Source organism: Schistocerca cancellata, chromosome 7, assembly GCF_023864275.1.
Source record: "Schistocerca cancellata isolate TAMUIC-IGC-003103 chromosome 7, iqSchCanc2.1, whole genome shotgun sequence".
Classification (NCBI taxonomy): domain Eukaryota; kingdom Metazoa; phylum Arthropoda; class Insecta; order Orthoptera; family Acrididae; genus Schistocerca; species Schistocerca cancellata.
Genome location: NC_064632.1, coordinates 420,515,915 through 420,528,660, shown reverse-complemented (window position 1 = coordinate 420,528,660; position 12,746 = coordinate 420,515,915). Strand labels below are relative to the sequence as shown.

The window sequence follows — 12,746 nt, the reverse complement described above, 5'->3', positions numbered from 1 at the left end:
AAGAAAAACGTGTGTGAGCTATTGTATGACACTGCAGCAAGGTTTTGCCCTTTTTTTCTACGAGACTGTGATAGTTTTTGATGTACACTCCTGTACAAGCACCCTTAAGCACCACAGGACTGTTCAGATAGCGCATAGACATGTTTTATGTACATGTCAGTCATTTATGTATGTTGAGATACAGGACATTTGCAGTCCTAATCTAAAGGGCTACTCTACCATATCTAGAACTGTTTGCAACATTCGTAGGTACAAGGCTTTCATGCTAAATCTGCTAAGCTATAAACTGAGACTTTAGAAAAGCGATTATGTGGAACCTGATTGTTTAGGTTAGATAGAAACGGCTGGAAACCCAATTTCAAAGTAAAATTCCTTGTTTCTGAGCCATAACTGAAAAATCAAGTTGCATCCCCCCTAGACATTAGGGTCCATCAAACGAAAATGCGTGTGATATGATGTGAAGTACGCCATTTCCCTGTTACATCTTGGATATAAATCGAGTCGTTCAGTTTCATAGAGGTAGCGATTCTAAGCCAGTGACAGCAAGTGTTGAGGTACTGTAAGCTTTATGTATAAGTTTCTATGACCATTTCCTTGACAGGAATTGTGAGAGAGATTGTGGTGATCCAGCATTCTGCACTGTTCTTGTTCACGACGTTTGCGCAGTATACTGTTTAAGTTTGGATATAAAATGCTCTTGTCTTGCACAAATCTTTTTTTGTCAAGGAATTTGCTTTCATTCAGTTGGTTTTACAGCTAGTGAAGTAAATATTTAATGACAATTAGTTTGCTATATATTGGCTAACTTGAATCATACGGCGTGGGAGAAGTGGGTGGAGCTCTTAGATTTGTTTGAAAAGTCCCTTGAAAATGACAATTTTTGAAATGATACAGAGTTTCAATTACTATAAATAGCAATTTGTTGGTTTAATGTTATATAGTGTGTACACTAGTTTGTTTAACATTTCTGTGTTAAGTATGCATAAACATTTCATATCGACCCTTATACAAACTTTCTACTCCTAGAATGGTCTTACAAACGTAAACAGAAATACGATGACGTTGAAAGTTGAAGAAGTGAATTAAAATTTGTACTGCAGCCGGACTCGAACACGGTCTTCTTGCAAGAAGACCCGGGTTCGAGTCCTGGCTGCAGCACGAATTTTAATTCACTTCTTCAGCTTCCAACGTTATCGTAGGTAAAGTAGGAAAAATTTAATTTAAGATGTAAACAGAAATGGCGCAGTGAGACGCAACTTAGTGTATAGAAAATACATTCTTGCGGTCAATGATCCACTTTCTTGCATACGTTTTCAGCATCTGCAGCCCAGCTAGCGAGAAATATGTCTGTCTCAGTTGTATTTGAGGGTTTTGTTTTCCTCATGTTTTCGTATGTTGCTAGTGAGGATTAATTAAACTGCGTGTTAAGATACTTTATTTGTATAGGGTATCTATTTGTTTAGTGTTTTTTTAGGTCTGTTCGTCGAATAGCAGATTAAATTTGTGTCCTTTTCGAGTATGGAAAGGGCAAATTATGATAGACTGAGAGAGACTGTAATTGTGAAACCAAGATCATGGCGTTAGTACAATATCATCAACATACTGTTCCAGCCTCAAACGCTGCTGTGCTGCTCACGTCTATTTCTATCAAGGAGTTCGCTGTCATTGCACTGATTTTACAACTTGTGTAATAATTACATTTAATGACAACTCGTTTGCTATATAGTGGCTAACTTGAATCGTTCCTCGACTTTTTAAAGCATGGAATTAGTGGGTGGAAGGCTTAGATTTGGTGGAAAGTTTCTCGGAAAATGACATGTACTGTAAAGGAAGACACTACTATGATCTGCTCTGGAGTGGATGACAACACATATCAAACGAGCTAAGAGACATACTGCTAGGAACATAACAGTTATGTATAGCTCTGTCGAAGGTGTAATGGTATGACGCCAAATCCACTTCACTAAGTACAGTATTCACCGATTTGAACACAAAATTGGCTGATTTCGAGGTATATTAAGTTATTTTCTGCATGTGTATCAGCTGCCTCCATTTACAAATGCTATGGGAACATCTGATGTTACCTATGCAATGTGGAACACATGTTGAAGCTTGAACCCTTAGACGTGAAATTCCGTTACACATTTGCTATCACGTGTCTTTTCTGGGAAGGTAATTACATTGGATACTTCGGTTATGTGTCTAACGGTAGCGGGATAGATTTGGCGAGAAAATTTTCTGATTTACATGGAAGACTTATTATTTTGTGACGTATTCGGCAATTTGAATGCAGGATTCAGTGTCGTCGGTTCAATATACGTTATAAAAAGGGTAATACTACGCCTACAGAGGGACTATGCTATTCTTTAGGTTCAAATTTCATTTAGTCAGTTACAGTACTCGCTGATTTCAGCATGAAATTGTTCTGAAACTTCGATAGTTTGAATTATCACCCGTCACTGATCGGTTATAGTCAATAAAATACACTCCTGGAAATGGAAAAAAGAACACATTGACACCGGTGTGTCAGACCCACCATACTTGCTCCGGACACTGCGAGAGGGCTGTACAAGCAATGATCACACGCACGGCACAGCGGACACACCAGGAACCGCGGTGTTGGCCGTCGAATGGCGCTAGCTGCGCAGCATTTGTGCACCGCCGCCGTCAGTGTCAGCCAGTTTGCCGTGGCATACGGAGCTCCATCGCAGTCTTTAACACTGGTAGCATGCCGCGACAGCGTGGACGTGAACCGTATGTGCAGTTGACGGACTTTGAGCGAGGGCGTATAGTGGGCATGCGGGAGGCCGGGTGGACGTACCGCCGAATTGCTCAACACGTGGGGCGTGAGGTCTCCACAGTACATCGATGTTGTCGCCAGTGGTCGGCGGAAGGTGCACGTGCCCGTCGACCTGGGACCGGACCGCAGCGACGCACGGATGCACGCCAAGACCGTAGGATCCTACGCAGTGCCGTAGGGGACCGCACCGCCACTTCCCAGCAAATTAGGGACACTGTTGCTCCTGGGGTATCGGCGAGGACCATTCGCAACCGTCTCCATGAAGCTGGGCTACGATCCCGCACACCGTTAGGCCGTCTTCCGCTCACGCCCCAACATCGTGCAGCCCGCCTCCAGTGGTGTCGCGACAGGCGTGAATGGAGGGACGAATGGAGTCGTGTCGTCTTCAGCGATGAGAGTCGCTTCTGCCTTGGTGCCAATGATGGTCGTATGCGTGTTTGGCGCCGTGCAGGTGAGCGCCACAATCAGGACTGCATACGACCGAGGCACACAGGGCCAACACCCGGCATCATGGTGTGGGGAGCGATCTCCTACACTGGCCGTACACCAGTGGTGATCGTCGAGGGGACACTGAATAGTGCACGGTACATCCAAACCGTCATCGAACCCATCGTTCTACCATTCCTAGACCGGCAAGGGAACTTGCTGTTCCAACAGGACAATGCACGTCCGCATGTATCCCGTGCCACCCAACGTGCTCTAGAAGGTGTAAGTCAACTACCCTGGCCACCAAGATCTCCGGATCTGTCCCCCATTGAGCATGTTTGGGACTGGATGAAGCGTCGTCTCACGCGGTCTGCACGTCCAGCACGAACGCTGGTCCAACTGAGGCGCCAGGTGGAAATGGCATGGCAAGCCGTTCCACAGGACTACATCCAGCATCTCTACGATCGTCTCCATGGGAGAATAGCAGCCTGCATTGCTGCGAAAGGTGGATATACACTGTACTAGTGCCGACATTGTGCATGCTCTGTTGCCTGTGTCTATGTGCCTGTGGTTCTCAGTGTGATCATGTGATGTATCTGACCCCAGGAATGTGTCAATAAAGTTTCCCCTTCCTGGGACAATGAATTCACGGTGTTCTTATTTCAATTTCCAGGAGTGTATTTCACAAATCAGGCTCGGCTAGCAGCTGCACAGTGGTGACCGTTGTTAGCGCTGCGGCAGCCACACGTGCCCCACAGAGGCTTTGGCAGCCAGCACTCTGCCATATGAGTCGGAGCACATCCTTGCCGTCGCGGTGGCACATGAATAACATGCGCGCTATGCAGCTAGCTAGCACTTTCTCCTGTGAATACCGTTAAATGGGTGTTACTAGAGGCTCCTGACTGCGTATTTTATTCAGTATAAGACGAGGGTCATGGCAGTCCAACTTTTTCGTCTTGAAAAGTGGTGTAAAAGTAGTCTGCTGCCCACTACTCTCATAGAAAAATCAGGATTTACCATCATATGTTTTTCCCGCATTACTGATGGCTGCAGTCCGACTTCTAAATAGTTATAAATGTCTTTTATCAGCAAATGTGTTTAATACATGGCTGGATACAAGAACGACCGATTCCTGGCAGATCTATGGCTTTGCTGTGAACAATGCGCCGCACTACTTGTTTTAATAGCTTGTCACCCAACCCACACAATGATTTTTATGGTGTATTTTGCAAGCTTAGCACCTAACATTTCTTTGCATAAGTCCTGCCCGCTGGACTAGTCCGCATCACTGCCTGATTTTTAAATTTCCCCTGCAGAACATCTATTGTGCCATAGATCATTTTGAATTTTCCACCATTCATATTTACGGTTAAAGCATACTTGTGATACTTGCATTTCAGATTTCCCCACCATTTTATCTTTAGTCGGGTTGTGGCTAAAGCGCCATCACAAAGAATGTATTAGTGGGGGAAAAAATCTGGACTACTATTCCACACTTCTCATTAGGCTGTCGAATCAGTTGTGTGTGTACAGCGTCCCTACGTACTTAGCTGTCACGGGCCAAGTTTGACATGACTACCAGTTACCTAGCTGGTGTTGTACTGAACTTGAATGTCTGCTGCGGGGCAATATCAGTAGCAGTAGCCTTACAAGCCGTATGTCTGCTGTGAGGCAGTACCAATAGCAGTAGCAGCACGGGATCTTGCCTGCCACGCTGGTATGGTTCAGCGATACATGCAGGCCCAGCAGAGCTTGGCGTGGATGTCAGTGAAGTTTGCGACTGCAGAGACGTGCGGGGTACAGCACTTTTCACCCTGATGTTTCTTTAAACACACTGGTGTCCAAAATAAAAGCAACAAACGAAAATTTTGCAAGGTTACCTTTATTTTGTCACAAAACAGTATAAATAGGTAATAATAAAGTAGAAACAATGTACAGAATACAGAACTTAACCAACTGCAATATGTATAACGGTAGACAAAAATGTTCTTCGCTTTTTTTCCTACTTAACTGATTTCCACACACATTCTGACAATTGCTTAATGAGCCCAGTATGGGGTGTAACTATCTCTGGCACAAAAACAGGCCTGAAAACGACGGGACATGCTCTGAATGATGTTATCAATCTCATGCTGATGCAATAACGCCCATTCTTCCTGCAGAACTTGGAGCGTCGTTGCTGGATGCTGATGTGATGCAACCGGTCACCCTAGGCATCCCAGACATCCAGGATGAGATTTTCACTCTGCATCTGAGTGTGCGCTGTTATGAAACTTCCTGCAGATTAAAACTGTGTGTCGGACCGAGATTCGAACTCGGGACCTTTGCCTTTCGTGGGCAAGTGCTCTACCAACTGAGCTATCCAAGCACGACTCACGCCCCGTCTCCACAGCTTTACTTCCGCCAGTACCATCGTAGAGCACTTGCCCGCGAAAGGCAAAGGTCCCGAGTTCGAGTCTCGGTCCGGCACACAGTTGTAATCTCCCAGAAAGTTTCATCCCAGACATGCTCTACAGGATTCAAATCGGGAGAGCCAGTAGGCCACGCCAAGCGTGCAATATCTTCTGTTTCCAAAAAAAACATCAACCACCTGTGCTCTATGAGGTCGAGCATTATCTTGCTGCAATACGAAGTTTGGGCCCACAGCACCTCGAAACAACCGCGCATGAGGTCCCAAGATCTCCTCACGTTTCCTGACACCTGTTAACTCTTGCTGATTCACCTGTACAGTTTCATGAAGAGGTGCTCGAGTGGTCAGCATAATTCGTACCCACACCATTAGGGATCTTCCTCAAAATCGGTCTCTTTCCAAGATGTTTGGATCTCGAAATCGTGTTCCACACCCCCTCCAGGTGCGAATCCGTCGAGAATCACTTTTAAAAGCAAATCAGGACTCATCTGTGAAAGGAATACTGGCTCCCCGCTCGACCGTCCAGGTGGCATGTGAAGACACGACAGAGGTAAACAGATAGCAGGTCTCCAGCAATAAAGGCCACTCTACTGAAGCCCTCTTACACAGTTTGCCTCGATACGATACGTCCAGGGAATGCTGCGTGGTCAGATGCCAGTTGCACTGCAGTACTATGGCGGTATCGTGGTGCCTTTACAACCAAATTACGGTCCACTCTTGTTGACGTCTCGCGTGGTCGGCCCTGTCCTGGTCTCCGGGATACAATTTTGGTCTGTCGCCTCGTCCGAGAAACAACAGAACGATTCACGCTAAGCCGTCGGGCCGTATCAGTTTGCGACTCGCCTGCTTGCATTCTTCCTATGGCACTTCACAACAGAGATTCTGTAGGTGTCTTCTCTGTGCCATACTGCGCCGTCTGTGACTGTGTACATAGTGATTGTGGATGTGGGACTACCCTGCAAACACTACCCCGCTTGATAGGTGCCCTGACGTCATTGCTTGCCTGGTTGATCTGAACACCATCTTCCGTCCAGAACATGGTCGTAACGACATCTATTGACAGTTTGCATGATTATATCTTGAAGAGGGGCAGCAGCCTTTTCAGTAGTTGTAGGGGTAAAAGTCTGGATGATTGCCTGATCTGGCCTTGTAACACTAACCAAAACGGCCTTGCTGTGCTGGTACTGCGAACGGCTAAAAGCAAGGAGAAACTACAGCAGTAATTTTCCCCGAGGACATGCAGCTTTACTGTATGATTACATGACGATGGCGTCCTCTTGGGTAAAATATTCCGGAGGTAAAATAGTCCCCCATTCGGATCTCCGGGCGGGAACTACTCAAGAGGACGTCATTATCAGGAGAAAGAAACCTGGCGTTCTACGGATTGGAGCGTGGAATGTCAGATCCCTTAATAAGGCAGGTAGGTTAGAAAATTTAAAAAGGGAAATGGATAGGTTAAAGTTAGATATAGTGGGAATTAGTGAAGTTCGGCGGCAGGAGGAACAAGACTTTCGGTCAGGTGAATACAGGGTTATAAATACAAAATCAAATAGGGGTAATGCAGGAGTAGGTTTAATGATGAATAAAAAAATACGAGTGCGGGAACGCTACTACAAACAGCATAGTGAACGCATTATTGTGGCCAAGATAGACACGAAGCCGACGCCTACTATAGTAGTACAGGTTTATATGCCAACTAGCTCTGCAGATGATGAAGAAATTGATGAAATGTATGATGAGATAAAAGAAATTATTCAGGTGCTGAAGGGGGACGAAAATTTAATAGTCATGGGTGACTGGAATTCGAGAGTAGGAAAAGGGAGAGAAGGAAACTTAGTACGTGAATATGGATTGGGGGTAAGAAATGAAAGAGGAAGCCTTCTAGTAGAATTTTGCACAGAACACAATTTAATCATAGCTAACACTTGGTTCTAGAATCATGAAAGAAGGCTGTATACATGGAAGAAACCTGGAGATACTGACAGGTTTCAGATAGATTATATAATGGTAAGACAGAGATTTAGGAACCAGGTTTTAAATTGTAAAACATTTCCAGGGGCAGATGTGGACTCTGACCACAATCTATTGATTATAAACTGTAGATTAAAACTGAAGAAACTTCAAAAAGGTGGGAATTTAAGGAGATGGGACCTGGATAAACTGATAGAACCAGAGGTTGTACAGAGTTTCAGGGAGAGCATAAGGGGATAATTGACAGAAATGGGGGACAGAAATACAGTAGAAGAAGAATGGGTAGCTCTGAGGGATGAAGTAGTGAAGGCAGCAGACGATCAAGTAGGGCTCTTAGAAATCCTTGGGTAACAGAAGAAATATTGAATTTAATTGATGAAAGGAGAAAATATAAAAATGCAGTAAAGTGAAGCAGGCAAAAAGGAATACAAACGTCTCAAAAATGAGATCGGCAGGAAGTGCAAAAGTGCTAAGCAGGGATGGCTAGAGGACAAATGTAAGGATGTAGAGGCTTATCTCACTAGGGGTAAGATCGATACTGCCTACAGGAAAATTAAAGAGACCTTTGGAGAAAAGAGATCCACTTGTATGAATATCAAGAGCTCAGATGGAAACCCAGTTCTAAGCAAAGAAGGGAAAGCAGAAAGAGGGAAGGAATATACAGGGTGTCCCAGCTATCTTGTCCACCCAAAATATCTCTGGAACAGTAAAAGCTATTGGAAAACGACTTTCACCGGTATCAATGTAGGGCTGGGGCCCATGAATGTACATATTTGGAAACATTCTAAAACGAAAGCATATGTGTTTTTTAACACAAACTTATGTTTTTTTTAAATGGTCCTCCTATATTTTTTCTTCAGCAATCCATAGCATGACAAAGCACATACACAATGGCGTCGATTGCATCGCAATATTCCCATTACATCCCGAGATATTGAGACGCAAAATTGACGCTTGAAACACCCGACATGCACTGCTAGCGCACGTCCTGAGGCTCAGGCGTAAACCCCATGCTGCCCGTAATCGCGATGTGATTGACATGCGTAATCACACTTCCATACTTATCAAGAGGTCCGAAACGAATAATACGGTCTGCTGCCATCCTGCATTAACGTCGCAAATTCCAGCAGGTATTTATCCCATAGGCTAGGGGTGATGCGCTTCTGTAACATATCTGTGTACCGTAACATTAGTCACAAAGTTAAGTTCGCTTATCGTTAATCCGTTACTAAAAAGGTAATGCCGTTCAACGTTAAAACTCGTAATAGTAAAATTCTTGTTGATGGTTTTAGTGAAACGAGCAAGTGGACTAAAAGTTTTACCGTTGTTTCGGACCTCTTGATAAGTATGGAGGTGTGATTACACATGTCAATCACATCGCGATTACGGGCAGCATGGGGTTCACGCATGAGCCTAGGGATGTGCGCTAGCAGCGCATGTCGGGTGTTTCAAGCGTCAACTTCGCGTCTCAATATCTCGGGATGTAATGGGAATATTGCAATGCAATCAACGCCATTGTGTATGTGCTTTGTCATACTATGGATTGCTGAAGAAAAAAGCATAAGTTTGTGTTAAAAAACACATACGCTTTCTTTTAGAATGTTTCCAAATATGTACATTCATGGGCCCCAGCCCTACATTGATACCGGTGAAAGTCGTTTTCCAATAGCTGTTATTGTTCCAGAGATATTTTGGGTGGACAAGATAGCTGGGACACCCTGTATAGAGGGCCTCTACAAGGGCGATGTACTTGAGGACAATTTTATGGAAATGGAAGAGGATGTAGATGAAGATGAAATGGGAGATAGGATACTGCGTGAAGAGTTTGACAGAGCGCTGAAAGACCTGAGTCGAAACAAGGCCCCGGAAGTAGACAACATTCCATTAGAACTGCTGACGGCTTTGGGACGGCCAGTCATGACAAAACTCTACCATCTGGTGAGTAAGATGTATGAGACAGGCGAAATTCTCTCAGACTTCAAGAAGAATATAATAATTCCAATTCCAAAGAAAGCAGGTGTTGACAGATGTGAAAATTACCGAACTATCAGTTCAATAAGTCACGGCTGCAAAATACTAACACGAATGCTTTACAGACGAATGGAAAAACTAGTAGAAGCCGACCTAGGGGAAGATCAGTTTGGATTCCGTAGAAATATTGGAACACGTGAGGCAATACTGACCCAACGACATCTTAGAAGCTAGAGTAAGGAAAGGCAAACCTACGTTTCTAGCATTTGTAGACTTAGAGAAAGCTTTTGACAATGTTGACTGGAATACTCTCTTTCAAATTCTGAAGGTGGCAGGGGTAAAATACAGGGAGCGAAAGGCTATTTACAATTTGTACAGAAACCAGATGGCAGTTATAAGAGTCGAGGGGCATGAAAGGGAAGCAGTGGTTAGGAAGGGTGTGAGACAGGGTTGTAGCCTCTCCCCGATGTTATTCAATGTGTATATTGAGCAACCAGTAACGGAAACAAAAGAAAAATTTGGAGTAGGTATTAAAATCCATGGAGAAGAAATAAAAACTTTGAGGTTCGCCGATGACATTGTAATTCTGTCAGAGACAGCAAAGGACTTCGAAGAGCAGTTGAACGGAATGGACAGTGGCTAGAGAGGACCAAATAAGATGAACATCAACAAAAGCAAAACGAGGATAATGGAATGTAGTCGAATTAAGTCGGGTGATGCTGAGGGTATTAGATTAGGAAATGGGACGCTTAAGGTAGTAAATGAGTTTTACTATTTGGTTAGCAGAATAACTGATGATGGTCGAAGTAGAGAGGATATAAAATGTAGACTGGCAATGGCAAGGAAAGCGTTTCTGAAGAAGAGAAATTTGTTAACATCGAGTATAGATTTAAGGGGCAGGAAGCCGTTTCTGAAAGTATTTGTATGGAGTGTAGCCATGTATGGAAGTGAAACATGGACGATAAATAGTTTGGACAGAAAGAGAATAGAAGCTTTTGAAATGTAGTGCTACAGAAGAATGCTGAAGATTAGATGGGTAGATTACGTAACTACTGAGGAAGTATTGAATAGAATTGGGGAGAAGAGGAGTTTGTGGCACAACTTGACTAGAAGAAGGGATCGGTTGGTAGGACATGTTCTGAGTCATCAAGGGATCACCAATTTAGTACTGGAGGGCAGCGTGGAGGGTAAGAATCGTAGAGGGAGACCAAGAGATGAATACGCTAAGCAGATTCAGAAGGATGTAGGTTGCAGTAAGTAGTGGGAGATGAAGAAGCTTGCACAGAATAGAGTAGCATGGAGAGCTGCATCAAACCAGTCTCTGGATTGGGGACCACAACAATAACAACATCTTGAAGTAGACGCAGAATGGGGATATAGCAGTTTGTTGCTTTAATTTTGGACACCAGTGTACATAAAGACTCAATTGTTCCTACTACACAATACTTACTTTTAAAGTGTTGATTTTAACTTCAGGGAATAAGTAAAATTATGATGCTCTGTAACATATGCGGTGGTCGATTTCAACCTGTCATCAAACTATAACTCAATGTGACAGTAGTTTCAGTGATGACGTCAGAGGGGAACTGTTTAACTTAGGGCAGGCAGTACGGAATTCCACTCTTAGAACACGCTGCACAGTGTCATCGCTCCAGCAATACTCAGGGGATCTGTGGTCACTACACTGTAGTTTCAGAGGCCCATGCTGATGCACGGACGACAGAATTAAGTCAGCTTTCCACTGAGTAATTCTGCAGACCAATAGCCCAACAGGGAGATGTAACCATCCCATATTCGAAACGCTAAGACCAACCAGGCACCTCGCAACACATCCGCTAGCATGTCTCTTACTCCAGAAGCCACTAACTTTGTAGTTCTCTCCAATAAAGTTAAGAAAATGCAGGTTTAAAGAGTTATTATTATCACAAAGCGATATGTTACTGTCCTGTTACATAATATAGACAATTCAGATGCTGAAATAATTAATGTGTAGCTTTAAAGTAGCAGAATATGATGATATTTAACGAAAACTGCGATTCCAAGCATTCTGACAAATCCTTCACTGCATGGCAAAGTTGATGCAAAGTTATGTAGATAAATGAGCATACATTGTAACATTATTAGTGAAGTGTATTGACGAAATTAAGTCGGCTGACGACATTTTTGAGCCAATTACGATGAAATGTAATTTATTTACAAAGCTATCTAATTACTAAATGAAAATGTGTCAAAATTAATGCAAATTGCTATTCACGAAATTTTTATTTAGAAAGCTGATAGTAATTATCTTTCAGGTAACTGTTAAGATGCAGTGTTCAAGTCAGTATCAAAAACAAATCTCTGCTTAAAAAGTTAAAAAAGATAATTATTACAACGTTATTGTGATACATATTCTAAGCGATTTGGGCATGGAATTCAACATATTTCAGCATAGTAAATGTTCCACATGCAGCGTAATGTACCGTATAACAAAATTTTATGACCAGTTTTATAAAGCCGATGAAAATTGACATGTAAATTCTAAAACGTGTAACTGAAACATTGTATGAAGAGTTTTGCTATCGGCGGAAGACTTATAAGGGAAACAGGCAGTAGCTGTGCAAATTTAATATTCTTTCAGCTTTTAGGTATTTAATCCGTGTCAGTTTGTGGCAGTTGGTGATGTAATAAACAAGTTTTCAAAGGACTTAGACTGTTCGACTTCATCATTCAATAGATTATCTCGATGCACGTCACCTGACATACGCTGAAGAACACAAATAATATTACAGGTACAGAAAATGCAGCGATGTGGAGTTACACACTTCACTGAAGATCATCGATAATCAAAAAGCTAAGCAGCTGAATTGTAGATTCAATAGCTGGTTATATTTTAATTTGGTTGGAGTAGCTGGGAAAAGATAAACAATTTTTAAGCTTCATTCTGCAGGCAAAGTGTGAGTAAATGGTTAAAATGGCTCTGAGCACTATGGGACTCAACATCTGAGGTCATCAGTCCGCTAGCGGTTCTAGGCGCTTCACTCCGGAACCGCGCTGCTGCTACGGTCGCAGGTTCGAATCCTGCGTCTAGCATGGATGTGTGTGATGTCCTTAGGTTAGTTAGGTTTAAGTAGTTCTAAGTTCTAGGGGCTGATGACCTAAGACGTTAAGTCCCATAGAGCTCAGAAC

At 43.3% G+C, this 12,746-nt stretch overlaps 1 non-coding gene across 1 annotated transcript; it reads right to left on the bottom strand.

Annotated features, from left to right (window-relative positions):
* Positions 1-5,519: 5,519 nt before the first annotated feature.
* Trnas-cga (transfer RNA serine (anticodon CGA)) lies at positions 5,520-5,594 on the bottom strand. The gene has a single exon. It is a non-coding gene; the product is annotated as a tRNA-Ser (tRNA).
* Between the last annotated feature and the right edge of the window lie 7,152 nt (positions 5,595-12,746).